Source organism: Panthera tigris, chromosome B2 (assembly GCF_018350195.1).
Source record: "Panthera tigris isolate Pti1 chromosome B2, P.tigris_Pti1_mat1.1, whole genome shotgun sequence".
Taxonomy (NCBI): domain Eukaryota; kingdom Metazoa; phylum Chordata; class Mammalia; order Carnivora; family Felidae; genus Panthera; species Panthera tigris.
In genome coordinates, this window is record NC_056664.1 from 7259393 (window position 1) to 7275457 (window position 16065).

At 41.3% G+C, this 16065-nt stretch overlaps 1 long non-coding RNA gene across 2 annotated transcripts in view; it reads right to left on the bottom strand.

Moving 5' to 3' along the window:
- Positions 1-6359: 6359 nt before the first annotated feature.
- Positions 6360-16065, bottom strand: part of LOC102970952 — a 154281-nt gene continuing 144575 nt past the window's right edge. The window contains exons 7-8 of one of the 2 annotated variants that reach the window (XR_006217469.1): positions 8144-8265; positions 6360-7410 (exon numbers count right to left, since the gene is read on the bottom strand). This is a non-coding gene — a long non-coding RNA (uncharacterized LOC102970952). Of the gene's footprint in view, positions 7411-7762; positions 8266-16065 lie in introns of those variants that run through there. The other variant, XR_001511141.2, reaches the window with a different exon arrangement.

Genomic DNA, 16065 nt, shown 5'->3' on the forward strand with positions numbered 1-16065 from the left:
GCACAGAGCCCAAAGCGGGGCTCAAACTCATGGACTGTGAGATCATGACCTGAGCTGAAGTTGGACACTTAACCAACTGAGCCACCTAGGCGCCCCTCATGTATTTCTTTTATAATAAACTAACGGTATCATAAATGAATAAAGAAATGCATACATACATGCATACATACATACCAGTGGGTCAATGAAGAAATCAAAGAGGGAATTAAAAAAAATACCTGAAGATAAATGAAAATGGAAACACAATGTTCCCAAATCTTTGGGATATAGCTAATGCTGTTCTAAGAGGAAAGTTTATAGTAACACAGGCATATCTCAAGAAGCAAGAAAAATCTCAGATAAACAATCAAACCAACAAACCCTATGCCTAAGGAACTAGGAAAAAGCACAAACAAAGCCCAAAGTTAGTAGAAAGAAGGAGATGACCAAGATTGGAGCAGAAATAAATGAAACAGACTAAAAAGGTAATAGAAAAGATCAATGAAAAAACTAAGAGCTAATTCTTTGAAAAAATAAACAAAATTGATAAACCTTTAGCCAAACTCATCCAAACAACAACAAGAACAACAACAACAAAATAAAAACAAAAACAAAAACAAAAAAACAAAAAACCTGAGAGGACTCAAATAAAATAAGAAATGAAAGAAGAGAAGTTATAAGCAATACCACAGAAATACAAAGGATTATAAGAGACTACAGTGAAACATTATATGCCAACAAATTGAACAACCTAGAAGAAATGGATAAATTGGTAGAAAAATACAATCTTCTAAGACTAAATCTGGAAGAAACAGAAAATATGACATTCTGATTACCAGTAACAAAATTAAGTCAATAATGAAAAATCAGCAAGCAAACAAAAAAAGTCCAGGATCACAAAGCTTCACAGGTGAATCCTACCAAACATATAAGAGTTAATACTTACCCTTCTCAAACTACTCTAAAAAACAGAAGAGGAAGGGATTCATTCATTTGAATTCTTCAAATTCATTCTACAAGGCCAGCATTACCCTGATACCAAAACCAAAGACACTACCAAAAAAAAAAAAAAAAAAGAACATTACAGACCAATATCCCTGATGAACATTGATGTAACAATCCTCAATAAAATATTAACAGACCAAATTCAACTGTACATTAAAGGGATCATTTACCACAACCAAATGGGATTTATTACAGAGATTCAAGAATGGTTCAATATCCACAAATCAATGTGATATGACGCATGAACAAAATGAAGGATAAAAACTATAACATCATCTCAATAGATGCAGAAAAAGCATTTGATAAAATTCTATATCCATTCCTTAATTTAAAAAAAAACCCTCAAAAAAAGTGGTTTAGAGGGAACATACCTCAACATAATAAAGGCCATATTTGATAAATGAACAGCTAACGTCATACTCAATGTTGAAAACGTGAGAGCTTTCCCCTTAAAATCAGAAACAAGACAAGAATGTCCACTCTCTCTGCTGTTAGTCATCACAGAATTGAAAGCCCTCGCCACAACAATCAGACAGTAAGAAGAAACAAAAGGCATCCAAATTGGAATGGAAGGAGTTAAAGTGTCACCACTTGCAGATGACCTGATAGTATATACAGAAAACTCCAAAAACTCCAACAAAAAACTATTAGAATAAATGAATTCAGTTAAGTTTCAGGATACAAAATTAATATACAGAAATCAGTTGCATTTCTATACACTAACAGTGAAGTAGCAAGAAGAGAAATTAAGAAAACAACCACATTTTACAAGTGGACCAAAAAGAATAATTCTAGGAATAAATTTAACCAAGAAGGTGAGAGACCTGTACTCTGAAAACCATAAGACATTGATGAAAGGAAATGAAGGCAACAAAAATAAAAGGAAAGATACACCATGTGCATGGATTGGAAGAATATTGTTAAAATGTCTATACTAACTGAAGGAATCTACAGACTTAGTGCAATCTCTGTCAAAATACTAATAGTATTTTTCACAGAACTAGAATAATTCTAACATTTGTATTGAACCGCAAATGACCAAACAATTCAGCTATTCAGCCAAACAATCTTGAGAAAGATGAACAAAGCTGGAGATATCCCAATTCCAAATTCCAAACCATACTATAAAGTTATAGTAATCAAAACAGGCTGGTACTGGCATAAAAACAGACACATAAATCAATGAAACAGAATAGGGAGCCCAGAAGTATCCTCATGCTTACATGGTCAATTAATCCACAACAAGAAAGTCAAGAATATGGAATGGGGAAAAGAAAATCTCCTCAATAAATGGCATCAGAAAAACCAGACAGCTACATGTAAAGGAATGAAAGTGAACCATTTTCTTATGTTATACACAAAAATAAACTCAAAATGGATTAAAGACCTAAATGTAAGACCTGAAACCATAAAACTCCTGAAAGAAAGCAGAGGCAGTACATAAACTTTTGGACATCTCTTAGCAATATTTTTCTGGATCTGTCTCCTCAGGCAAGAGAAACAAAAGCAAAGATAAACAAATGAGACTACATCAAACTAAAAAGCTTCCGCACAATGAGGAAACCATCAATAAAACAAAAAGACAACCTACTGAATAGAAGATATTTGCAAATAACATATCTGAGAAGGGTTAATATTCAAAGTATATAAAGAACACATACAACTCAACACTAAAAAACAAAACAATCTAATTAAAAAGAGAACAGAGGACCTGAATAAAAATTTTTCCAAAGACGTACAGTTAACTAATAGACACATGAAAAGATGCTCAACATCACTCATCAGTAGGGAAATGGGAATCCAATCACAATGAGCTGTCACCTCGCACCTGTCAGGATGACCAGTATCAAAAAGACAAGAAATAACAAGCGTTGCCAAGGACGTGGAGAAAAAGCAACCCTTGTGCGTTGTTGGTTTGAAATGTTCATTGCTACAGCCACTACAGAAAATGGAATGGAGGTTGCTCAATAAATTAAAAACAGAAATATCATACGATCCACTAATTCCATTACTAGGTATTTACCCGAAAAAACTGAAAACGCTAATTTGAAAAAATACATGCATCCCTGTGCATATTGTACCATTATTTGTAGTAACCAAAATATAGAACCAGCCGAAATGTCCATCAGTGAATGAATGGATAAAGAAGAGGTGGGGTATATATACAATGGAATATTACTCCGCCATAAAGCAATCCTACCATTTGGAACGAGACAGATGGAGCTAGAGGGCATTATGCTAAGTGAAATAAGTCAGCCAGAGAAAGGCAGATACCACATGATTTCACTCATATGTGTAATTTAAGAAACAAAAATGAAAAAACAGAAACAGACTCATAAATACAGAGTACAAAGTGGTGAATGCTAGGAGTGGGGGGGGGGGTGTGGTGGAGGGGATGGGCAAAACAGGTGAAGGGGATTAAGAGGTACAAACTTCCAGTTAGAAAATAAGTCCCTGGATAAAAAGTACAGCATAGGAAATACAGTCAATAATATTGTAATTACTCTATAAGGTGGCAGATGTTAACTACACTTATGGTGAGCATTTTGTAATGTATATAATTGCTGAATCACTATGTTGTGTACCTGAACGAATATTGTATGTTGACTATACTTCAGTTTCTAATTTAAAAAAAAGAAATAAAAACTCTGTACTGACCTTAGCGTGAATTATGGGTGTTCTTTAGAGGGTGCCTTTTGTCATTTCCTCACTCACAAACTTCTGAAATCCCCACCCTGTCATTTGATGTAGGACCAATATATCACAACGGTCGCTAAATCCATCTGCTGGTTTATTTAGAACACCGGCAGATTTTAATGACATAGTTAAGAAAGCATTTTTAAAAGCAATACCTGCTCTCAACTTCCCCAAATCTCTTGAATGCATTACCATTACAAATGCAAAAAATATATACCTACGTTAGAAAAAAAATAACACAGATACAAACTAGATGTCCTCCGATTATCCTCATTCTTTTTTTTTTAAGTGAGATCGAGCCCCACAGTGGGCTCTGAACTGACAAAGCAGAGCCTGCTTGAGATTCTCTCTCTCCCTCTCTCTCCCTGCCCCCTCCTGCTCACACACACACACACACACACACACACACACTCTCTCTCTCTCTCTCAAAATAAATACACATTTAAAAAAAGAACGTGGTCAGACTACACATTTATTTATAATTTATTTATAATTTATATTTCTTATTAAAAAATGAAGCAAATGAAAAACCAAGGCATTATGATTTCATATTAGATCATGTGCGCCAGTGTGTGTGGCAGAAAAATGACGGCATGAGTTCCTTGACACTCTTCCTATGGAGAGGAGTGTCCCCACCCCACCAGCGCTGGCCAATGGAGCACAACATAAGTGATGTGAGGCCAGTTCCTGGACCTGACCTTTAAGAAAGGGGTACTTCCTCCCTGCATTCTTAGAATCCAGTCAGTCACCAGGTGAGAAGACTACCATTCGACCATCTTGCCATGAGGAGCCCAAACCACATCGAGAAGCTGTAGAAAATGAGACACTGAATGCAGAAACAGAGACGGAGGAACATGGAGAAGCCAGACAGGTGCATGAAGGCACCATGGACGCAGATTCTCCAACTCCAGATGCCCCCCTGTGGAAGCGAGACGACCCGCCCGGCTGAGTCCTGTAGAAATTCCTGACCCACACACAACTGTGCACAAAATGGAATGGTTGTTTTAAAGCCACTAAAATGTCTCCTTTTATCTTGACTCCACCTCCTTTGCTTCCTGGAAATTTAAAATGGAGGGTGGGTCAGATCTTAGTGTGTTTCTGGAGAACACGTAAACCACTTTCTTTGTAATAAACAAGTAGACCTCAAATCTCTAAATAGAATGCTGGGAACAATTTCGGGCATTTTTTTTCAATTTCCCAAACGACCCTATTTTTGATGAAGCAAACAGTTATAATTATCTATCAAACTCTAGCTAACTAAAATGGACGTGAATCATCCATTGTGATTGGGACGCCATTAGGATGTTAATTAATTTAATTAAATGTTATAACATAAAGTTAGTCATATACATGTCTTCGCTGCTGAACTAAAAACTCCTTCAGGGCAGGAACAATGTCTTCTGCATTTCTGGTATTCCACCAAAAGGCCATACATTTGGCATGATGATAATGCAATCTACCACTAGAAATTACTTATTTTGGTGACATTCAGCATCACCTCCCTCCAGTCTTCGGTTTGAAAGCCCTAAGGCTCTTGACTTGATTTCTGGGTTGCCATAGAATCCTCAGTCTCAATAGTTTTCCAGTGTGATCTAGTCAAACCTCATTATTTCACAGATGAGGAAATTCACCGAGAGGTAAGTGATTTGTTCACATTCAAACAGTTATTTAGCATATAATAAAGCCATTACAAACTTAAAATTACTTCCTTTAACAGATCGCTGGTGGAGGGACCAGGACAGCTGTAGGGTGTTGGGGCTTCTGAGACGTGAAAGGACTGAAGTGTAGGGAGCTGGCAAAAAAAAAAAGGTAGTTGCAGAGACAGGAGAATCCAGTTACGCTGTAATCCATCGGGAGCACAAACCAATGTGGGCCAATATCGCTCACAGACTTGAAGGGGAAAAAACGCGTAAAGACAGAAATGTGAAGGGGCTGCACAGTTATAAAAGGCAATAAAGATTTCTTTCTTTAATTAGTCGTGTAGAGTAAATCATAAAACCAGATATCTCTGCACCGAGACTCTTCATTAACAGCTGTTTATTGTGCTGTGAATTATTGCAGGGTAATGTATGCAAGATGCTAACTTGATGTTTGTGCTTCTGCTTCTCAGATGAACTCGGCTGTCGAAAACGGAGAGCGAACCAGGACGGCAAAAGCTGTCAGCAGATGTGGGAGAGCCAAGCGTCTCTCCACCTTACATTTCCGTTGTGTGGGTTTTGGTAAAAACAGATCAGGATAGTTTAAAAATTAACCAGGTGACAGTACAGGTGTAGATGGTGGGTATGCTTTCTTGAAAAGTCTAAGAAAATCCAGCCTGGGTTTTCTCTCCAGGCCAGAATCACCCCAGGATGAGAGCAAACCTGAAGCCTATTTGTCTCCATGCAGAGCCCAAGACGGACTCAGAATGGTCTATAAAAACACTGAACGGGGGCGCCTGGGTGGCTCAGTCGGTTAAGCGGCTGACTTCGGCTCAGGTCACGATCTCGCGGTCCGTGAGTTCGAGCCCCGCGTCGGGCTCTGGGCTGACAGCTCAGAGCCTGGAGCCTGCTTCCGATTCTGTGTCTCCCTCTCTCTCTGCCCCTCCCCTGTTCATGCTCTGTCTCTCTCTGTCTCAAAACTAAATAAAACGTTAAGAAAAAAAATTAAAAAAAAAAACACTGAACGATAGGGCTCACGCACAAGAAAGGAAAGTGGCATTTATTTATTTGTACTCCATGCTAATAACGAAACAGCAAAATGAGACCGTTCAGCTCTACGTGGAGCCCGAGGTACGGAAAACTCTTCATGCCCTTAATCAAGGTATAAGCCCCCGTGCTTGGAGATGCTACTGTGGAGAGTAAATCCCAACACGTTTGCTTATCAACTCACGGTGGCAATCAACCTTATTGAGCAAACAGCATGTGCCAGAAACCACGGAACGCACACATTCTCATGCGTCCTCACCACAGCCCCCAAGGCGGGTATTGCTTTACTTTTAAACATAAAGAATTTCACGCTCACAAAGTTCAAGTATCTCTCTCAAGGTCACATTAGTGACCTATGCCAGTACGTCCGCCCAACAATTCTATAAAGCAGAGAGTGTGATCCTTATTTTAATTATGAGGTAACTGACTTGAAAAGCAGATTATAAAACTCAAAAGAATAGAGATAAGGGTGGCGGACTGGGATTCAACTTCAACAGAGTTGTTTTTTCCACTGTGGCCTTTTCTCCGCAATATGCACCTTACTCTCGCTATTTTATCCTTCAGTTGGATGTCACTTGCACACTAATAATAATTTAAGAGCTTACCGTCCAAAAAAATCTAGGATTCCCCAGCTCAAGACTGGTGTTTACTACCCACGTTATCACAAATGATAAAACACAAGGTGTTCCCAGGGGACTAGAAAGCACTCCTACGGCATCCTTCCAGTATCAGCCAGAGCAGGCTGGCTCGCGCTGTGTAAACAACAGCCATGCAGTCTTACGTAGTTTAACCTAACACATGCATAGTCTGGCCGTGGGCCCAGGCCATCCTCCATGGCAGGTGTCCTCCGTGCAGCCACACGGTGATCCAAGTGGCTTTGATCTGGAGGCTCTTCTGTCTCAACACGAGGCCTTCACATTCCCCATGGCAGGGGAAGAAAGTGCCCAAAGAGTCCCGAGGGCTTTTCACGGTCTCAGCCTGGGATTGGCATGTGCTCCTCCTCCTTTTCACATTTCATTGACCAGCATCCATGGTCTGCCTCCACCTAACACAGGAAAGACTGGGAAATGTGATCTGCTGTGTGTCCAAGGAAGAGGAAAATAAAAATGAAATTTGGTGAACACATGGCATCGTCTCTGCCACATTATCCTGAAGAAGTAGATCCAGACTACACACACAGACACACACACAGACACACACACACACACACACACACACACACACACACAAATAGCAAAAGGTTAGGAATTAGCAAGTGAGGCCACAGATTTAGAATTGAATAAATTTTTCTGGACAGAGAGAGACATACAACCTCATTACAATTTATTAATTCAGTTGAGAGGAGGAAAGAGTTAGAAACTACAGATACCAGGAAATAAATTGTTTACATATGGTGATTAAATAAAGGAAAACTTACATGTAAACATGCGAAGTGATCTTAAGTATTTTATTTAAATGTCAAAAGTGAAAGAAGGGTTTAGGACTGTCTTGCTCTAGAGCAAGACTTTATGCATCTTTTAAGTCATTTACCGTACAACCCAATTGCCCAAATGCTATCGAGTATCTCCTTTTTCATATCATTCAACAAGGTTCTACAGCAAGGCTGAAGAAATCCAGGGACAGTCCCAGCCCTCTGAAAGAGGACATTCTGATAGATGAGAAAAGCAGACATGCCTGAACGAAGAGAACAAGGTCATTTGCGACGGTGTCTCAAAGCGAGCCACGAAAACATCAGGCCTCGAAAGCATCCACTCGGGGCTCCCCAAAGAAGTACACACCTTCCTGGCGTTTTGCGTAGCTTCCAACACAAGATACATTTCTCCTGGTTGCTCCCTTTAATTTCTGCCTGGTGGTGCGGTCCTTCATTCTTCCACGCTGGCTTGGACGTCCCTGTGAAATACTCCAGAGAGGAATGATGCAGAATGAAGAAAGTAGATCACAGAGGCTCGTCTGCCCACTCATCACATACGTCAGCTCTAGCGACACACAGAACCTTCAAGATGAGCTGCTCTCCGCCTCTGTTAGCCCACCTTGCAAGTAAATGACACCTGCCAAAGACTATGAGGGAACTGCCTCTTCCTCACTCGGTCCTAAGGAACATTCTTAGATGTGAAACATAAAGACGGCGTAAGACAGAAATGTACTGATTAATTTCAATGAGCCTTTCAGAAGTCACAGTCTATGCTGAGCAAAGTGATTTTCAGCTGACTTTATCTTATTAGTGAGGACTCTGGGGAAATTTGGTGGGGTAAATCCTTTTCTGCATTACCGTGCAGAGGAAACAGTTTTCATCTTTAAAGCCCTACAAGCGCACATATTTTTTTTTTTCCCAGAGCCTAAACCTGGCCTCAGAGAAAGTTCTACTTGGAGAAATCTCATTAATTCCAGTGGTCTGATTTGTCCACAATTTTATGATTCATTTATTTCTGCTAGTTTCTTCCTTAATGTTAGAAAGAAAGAGAGAGAGAGAGAGAAACAGGGAGAGAGAGGGAAAGCAAGAAAGAGAAAAGAGAGAGAGAGAGAGAGAGACAGGGAGAAAAAAGGGGGGGAAAAAAGCCCTACCTTCTCCTTTCCCCCAAAATCAACATTTTCAGGACAAAAATAAATTCCATTCTCATGTGATTAATTATGGATCAAACCATGATGTCTTATTTTCTTTATCATGAAACAGAAAGATAGGAAAGCTTAGGAAGTTGTCTTGCTTTGTAAATTAATTGTATCCTTTTGGAGGAGTTTTTGGTTACTAAAAGGCCCCCTTTCTAAGTAACTTGGAAGTGGAACTTTTGGAATATTTTTTGTCCTTTTACTGGGGTGAAAGAAAAGTAGGGGCAAAGGGCATAGAGCAGGCATTCTCTCTGCACCCAATTTTATACTTTTTCCTCCCTTTCTGATAATAACCCAAATTCATCTAACTGCCAGGCGTTTGTGGTTAATGAAAGGATATAACTGGAGAGTCTGAGTACCGTTGATCCTTGAACAACACAGAGGTTGGGGTGCTAACCCACGCAGTCAAAAAACCACATATCAGTTTTGACTCTCCCATAACTGAATAGCTTGCTGTTGGCCAGAAGCCTTGCTGATAACATAAAGTTGATTAATACATACTTTGCGTATGTATTACAGACTGCATTCTTACAATAAAGTAAGCTTGAGAAAAAGAAAAATTATTAAGCAAATCATGAGACAAAATACATTTACAGTACTGTATTCGTAAAAAAAAAAAAAAATTCACAAATCCCTGAAGCTCAACCCCCTGTTGGACTCTTGCAATGCCCTCAGGTACTTTATTATATTCCTTATTAAATTCAAAAGAGCAACTTTCTTCCAAATGTCTATAATCTTTACTATCTCTTTTCCTTCATTATTATCTCAATTATCACTGTATGTTAGAAAGATTCTTAATGATGCCTAATTACATGATGGATGCATTAAACAACATCATGCTTATATTCAAATAACTTAGTTGGTATTACATTCCCCCTAAGGCCACTGCCACCAGGCTTTGTTTCAGATTTTCTAAATTATTGCAATGATATAATTATCTCTTACACTTTTTCTATTTGTAATTCTCCACCTACCTAGAGTTCAGAAAGGAAAAAGAGACACTAAGTAATATATTGCTTGATTTCTTGTCATATAATTTTTTTAAGTTTTATTTTAAGTAGGCTCCATACCCAACAAGGGGCTCAAACTCACGACCTTGAGATCAAGAGACGCACACTCTATCGACTGAGTCAGCCAGGCGTCCTTCTTGCTGTTTAATATTGACATGCACATAGAGGGTATTACAATCACTGATTACGATGATCATTATGGACTGTCTTTCTTTTATGCATATAAAGAAATAACTCAAAAAAAAAAAGAAATAACTCAAGATTCTCATTGCCATCTCTGATATCGTATGAGCACTGCTGTTGTGACTGTAGGACAAAATGTACACTTTGGTGCTGGCTCCGATTGGCTGCCCCAGTCAGTCTCAGCCTCTTTGTGTCTAAGTAACTTGTAAATGCAATTGCCTTGCCTTGTGTGCAACAAAGCCAGACCCAGGGGGATTTCTAGACCAAAGACCATGCTTGGGGCTTCAAAGCACTTTCCTCCTACCCTCCCCCCACCAAAATCCTTTCCAATCGGAGCCCCAGTGCCTTTCACGACACAAAGCAATCCCTAGCACAGACTAATTGTAACCTGCTCTCTCTGGCTGCAAACAGAAGGTTTGAGAGAGGCCCAGTGGACTCTAGAAAGACCCCTCTTGAGTCTACATGGATGCAAAAGGCGTTCTGAGGTTTCTCAAATACACTTAGGTGTCATTTTAGCCATGTTTCAAGTGCCAAACTAAGATACAGAAAAAGACAGACAAAGTCTTGCCTTGATGCTACGTATAATCCAGTCAGGGCGAATGCATTTACCAAGTAATCTCAGCACCGACGAAGTCTTGTGGTAGAGTTGGGGGGAGCCCTGACTGGTTCTATGAGAACAAACACCTGAGGAATGGGAAGGTACCTGGGGGTTCTTCCTGCAGATAACAGACTCAGGTTGGAAGGACATATAAATCCAGTGGAGAAGCACTCCGGGCGGAGGGAACAGCACCCCCTGAAGACATCAAGTACGAGAGATACTAGTGCCTGTGACATAATTCTGTATCATCAGTCCTTAGCGGAGGCACAGTCCAAACAGGAAAAGTTTTTGCATGGTCTGCAAACATTTTATGCTTATTCTTTATTCAACAGAAAGCCATGGATAAATGTTGACAGAGGAATGAGATGATCAGGAAGGATCATTTATGTTTGGTGTTGGGTAGATTGATTCGACAACCGAGTGTTAGAAGCCTACTGTGTGTCAGGCCCTCTAGAGGAAGTTATAAATATTAACATGAGCTAGATCTGTTCTGGCCTTTCCGTTGCTTCTAGCCCAGTCACTGTAGGCAAAAGCATGAAGGAAAGGAGGAGTCAGAAATGGACACAGAGTTTCTGACTCGGGCAGCTGGGTGAGCACGGTGGTGCCATTTGCAGAAATAGGGCGTGGAGGGAAGAAGGTAATATAATGAGTTTGGGACATCTTTTCTTTAAAGGGCCTACCAAGGAGCTAAGGGGAAATGTACAACAGGTACAACTCACACCGGAAATACCAGTTTGGAGTCATCGGCATCTAGGTGTTTGTGTCATCGGGAGTTTGGCCAACTCCAGCCAGGAGACCACATCCAGACCAAAGCCTCTTTGTGTACGGCCCTCAGTCACTACTCCGTGCACTAACGCTGCAAGCCACAGTCCCAATTTCTCCCACCTGCAGTGCCTGCCCTGGGACCGGGGGCCACCCACCCCCCCATCCCCATCCCCGGGGCACCACACACTCCTGCCTGCCCACCAGGCCCGACCCACCGGAGCCAGAGAACGTCTCCAGCTGAAGGCAGGAATGCCTCAATGTAAACAGTGAACAGGACCACAGAGGGGCAAGCGTTTCCTTTTTTATCCTCTATGTCCCTACCTAATATATGTGATTTTGATCAAAGTGCACATCGAAACCTAAATCATTCACTATCTGGCCCTTCAAAAGAAAAAAAAAAAAGTTTGCCAACTCCAGGTTTAAACTGAATTAGGAGGGGGGCCTGGGTGGCTCAGTCAGTTGAGCATCCGACTTTGGCTCAGGTCATGATCTTTCTGTCTGTGAGTTCGAGCCCCGCGTCCGGCTCTGTGCTGACAGCTCAGAGCCTGGAGCCTGCTTTGGATTCTGCATCTCCCTCTCCCTCTGTTCCCTGCCCTGGCTCACACACTGTCTCTCTCTCTCTCTCAAGAGCAGAGATTAAAAAATAAATAAAAATAAACTGAATTAGGATACTGAAGATAACTAATCTTTGTATGTGATGCCACTAAAATTGAACTCCGATTAACAGACATAATCTCAGCCTATGCAGAGGTTGTAAACCGGAAATAATGACAACTGAACATGACATTCCACACAAGGCCTTCACTCCACCCTCCTCTCCTTTCTAATCTGGAAAAAGAAAAAGAAAAATTAATCAGGATAACCGAATCCCTCCTTGAGGATAACTGTAAGATAACTTGTCCTCGATGCTTCATACTTTGGGTTGAACGTCTCTCGGAGATTTATTAGTGCACATTGTTTTCCATTCAAGTGAGTTTTTAAATCATATTGATGAAGTTTTAGGGTGATATTAGGCTGGTCCAGGGCCGAGGGCCAAGAAAAGAATTCTTGAAGACGTCTTTGGTGCAAAAAGGGGATTTTATTAAAGCACGGAGACAGGACCCGTGGGCAGGAAGAGCTGTATGGGGTTGTGACGGGTAACTCATTATATACCCTCAGATTGGGAGGGGGTGAGGGATAGACTGAGTCTCTAAGGTATTTTGGAAGCAAGGTTTCCAGGACCTTGAGGGGCTAGCTGTTACTAGGGAAATGCCACTCACTACAGTTTAACAAAATCTCAGTCATGAGACCTTTCAGATGCATACTGGGGGGCCATAAGCTTCGAGTATGATTGCCAGCGTATATCTCGCTGCAGTTGAGATAAAGGAAGTACGCTTACAGGATCCTCGAGGTTCAATGTTAATCTAAAGTTCTCTTTTGCATCCAGGAAAGTGTCATCATGGAGGCAGCTGAGCTCCTAGAGGGAGGTCACTGCCTGTTTCAAGGACTTGTCAATGGGCTAAAGGCAGTAAGGGAATTTAATTTTTCATCTGCCTTAGTTTCCCCCATCACCATGGCCAGCACTTACACCCCTTTCCTTTGTTCTTGGGAAGCCAGGCGTCTCCGGGGACTGTCACATATACTCCACCTGGGGGAGGGGACGGGGTGCCAGCCTGTATTCTGTCCTCAGCTTGCCCCACGCTCCCTCATCACCATGAGGATAGCAATCCACTTGTAAAAGCAAGAAATTGAGGTGCCGTGTCTTTGGCAACAAAACAACCTGAAAAGTTAAAAACTAACCGGTTGTGTCTCTGGTTATTTTGGTTTCCACAATTCCAGACGGCCAATATAGCCGGTACACTTTGTCGGACATCAGAAGAGCTAAGTCATGCAGACCAAGAAGTGAAAGAGTGTGAGAAGCGTGTGGGAGGTAATTAAATGCTATTAGAGGCAAACGGAACCTAATTTGACCGAATAGCCAAGTGCGGCATGGTCTTTTGAAAACATTTCCAAATACAGGAATCAAATTTGATCCTGTAAGTCCTCCTTTAGGATGCATGTTTATTCAAAGAACAGATGGGGAGGAAAATCAGAAAAAGACTTTGGTCAACCCACATAAAACAGCATATTTGAGTGTGGGCATGAAGGGAAAGGAGTTTTGGAAGGATTTTCATTTGTTTGATGTGTGAGATAGACTTGGGAAGTGGAAAGGCACCGGCTTTATTTAATCTCTTCTAAGGAGGAGATTCAGAAGGCTATTAAAAAAAAGTTCCCTTAGTAAACACATACCTCTATGCTCTCACATCTTTGGTATTTTTCCGGTATAAAAAAGTGGGGGGTTTCCAGGACAAGCATTACTGGGTACTCTGGACAGGAAGAAATTTTACGAATGAACATAAACCTACCATCCACAAACTGAGCTTTTTTAGGGTTTGAAAATTTTCAATCAATCTTCTTTGGATGAGGTCATGCCCCTGCGGGTCTTATATATACTTCCAATTGGTAAGGACCAAAATGGACATCAGCAGAGGGAACACCAACTGAAAACAGGCTTCTTGCTGACAGGGCTGATGACCTCCCTACCCAATCCCAAAGGTCTCCCCCCGCCCCGTATCACAAGAAAACTGTTTCTTGGGAGATGCCCACATTGTCACTGCATGTCAGAAAAACCTGGCTATAAACAAGTACTTAAATCTAAGTGTAAGCTTTGATGGCTGCTTAAAGCAAATTGAGCTTTTGAACCCGAGGAGGTGTACTCCTTTGAAATATTGGCATCAATCTGGAGCCCAACACAAATAAGAAACAACAGGGGGGAAGACTCTGGACGAGGAATCATAATGGAAAAGGAATTGCCCGCTGGTTGGTAACATTTCCATATGGACACAGCAGCAAAACAATAAAAGATCAAAGAGCAACCCAAAGAAGAAGGGATGTTCAGCCTCATAATTGTGCATGTGTGTGAACACACAGCCTTCTGTAAGGATAATGGCAGAAACATGTTTTTGCAAGTGAGGTTCAGTGTATAGCCGAATAATGGGAGTGCCCGGCTGAACCTCAAAATGCAAAAAATCGACTCCTCATTTGTAAAAGATGCTCCTGACTAATGGTATCTCAAATTTGGAGTAACATGTAACAGATGCTTTTAAAAAAAAAAAATTAACGTTTATTCATTTTTGAGAGACAGAGCATGAGTGGGGGGGGGCGGGGAGGGGGGCGGACACAGAATCCGAAGCAGGTTTCAGGCTCTGAGCTGTCAGCACAGAGCCCAAACTCATGAACCAAGAGATCATGACCTGAGCCGAAGTTGGATGCTTAACTGACTGAGCCACCCAGGCTCCCCAGATGCCTTTTTTTTTTTTTTTAACATTGTGAAGTATAATAACTTTCATTCTAAAGCACAGAAAAGTGAATCAAGAAAACAGATCTGTTTTTTCAAGTGAGGCTGTTCATAATGACCCCGAAAAGTATAACCAATGTCCATGTTCACAAGATTGACCTTTGCAGAGTTTCCTAGGGCTACAGATAAAAGTTCAAGGCTGAACACGGAGAGCAAACAAGAACATTCAGTGCTTCCGTTTCAAAGTCTTACATCTAAATTTCACAAGGTTCTCAGGAGGGAATGTATGGTCAAGCCCCATCAACCAATGGCATTTTGTGGCCAAAGCCCAGGGCAAAAGAATTTCACCCACCCTTACACTAAGAGCTGAGGTGCAAACAAACTTACCATATCCTTTTAAGTATTAGCGACAAATAACAAAATCTGTTATTTTTTTTTACTACTGTTCCTTCACAAGGAACAGTTTCCTTCTTTGTAAGAGGAGAAGAGCCCTCCCTAGACATCTCTAATTTGGGAAATCACTCCATTTCCTGTTCAAGGAGGTTAGTGAGCCCGCTTTCATAAAAACAGCCTGCCTCACTCTACCTGGACCACATTCTCCCAGAACTGAAAACTTTTAAACAAATTTAATATCTGGCAATAATGATGTGCTGTTAGCCACGATTAACACATACGAACAAAGCAGGAAGAGATGAAATTAGAAAATGCAAAAGAAGGGGCTCCTGGGTGGCTCAGTCGGTTGAGCGTCCAACTTCAACTCAGGTCACGATCTCGCGGTCCGTGAGTTCGAGCCCCGCGTCGGGCTCTGGGCTGATGGCTCAGAGCCTGGAGCCTGTTTCCGATTCTGTGTCTCCCTCTCTCTCTGCCCCTCCCCCGTTCATGCTCTGTCTCTCTCTGTCCCAAAAATAAATAAACGTTAAAAAAAAAAAAAAAGAAAAAGAAAATGCAAAAGAAGCATGGCACATCTCAAAATATATCATTGTAGGGGCGCCTGAGTGGCTCAGTCAGCTGAGTTGAGCCTCTGACTTCAGCTCAGGTCATGATCTCATGGTTCACAGGTCTGAGCCCCACGTCACGCTCTGTGCTGACAGCTCGGAGCCTGGAGCCTGCTTCGGATTCTGTGTCTCCCTCGCCCTCTGCCCCTCCCTGGCTTGTGCTCTCTCTCTCTCAGAAGTAAACATGAAAAAAAAAAAATGACTAAGACACAACCAAGAAACCAAGGCA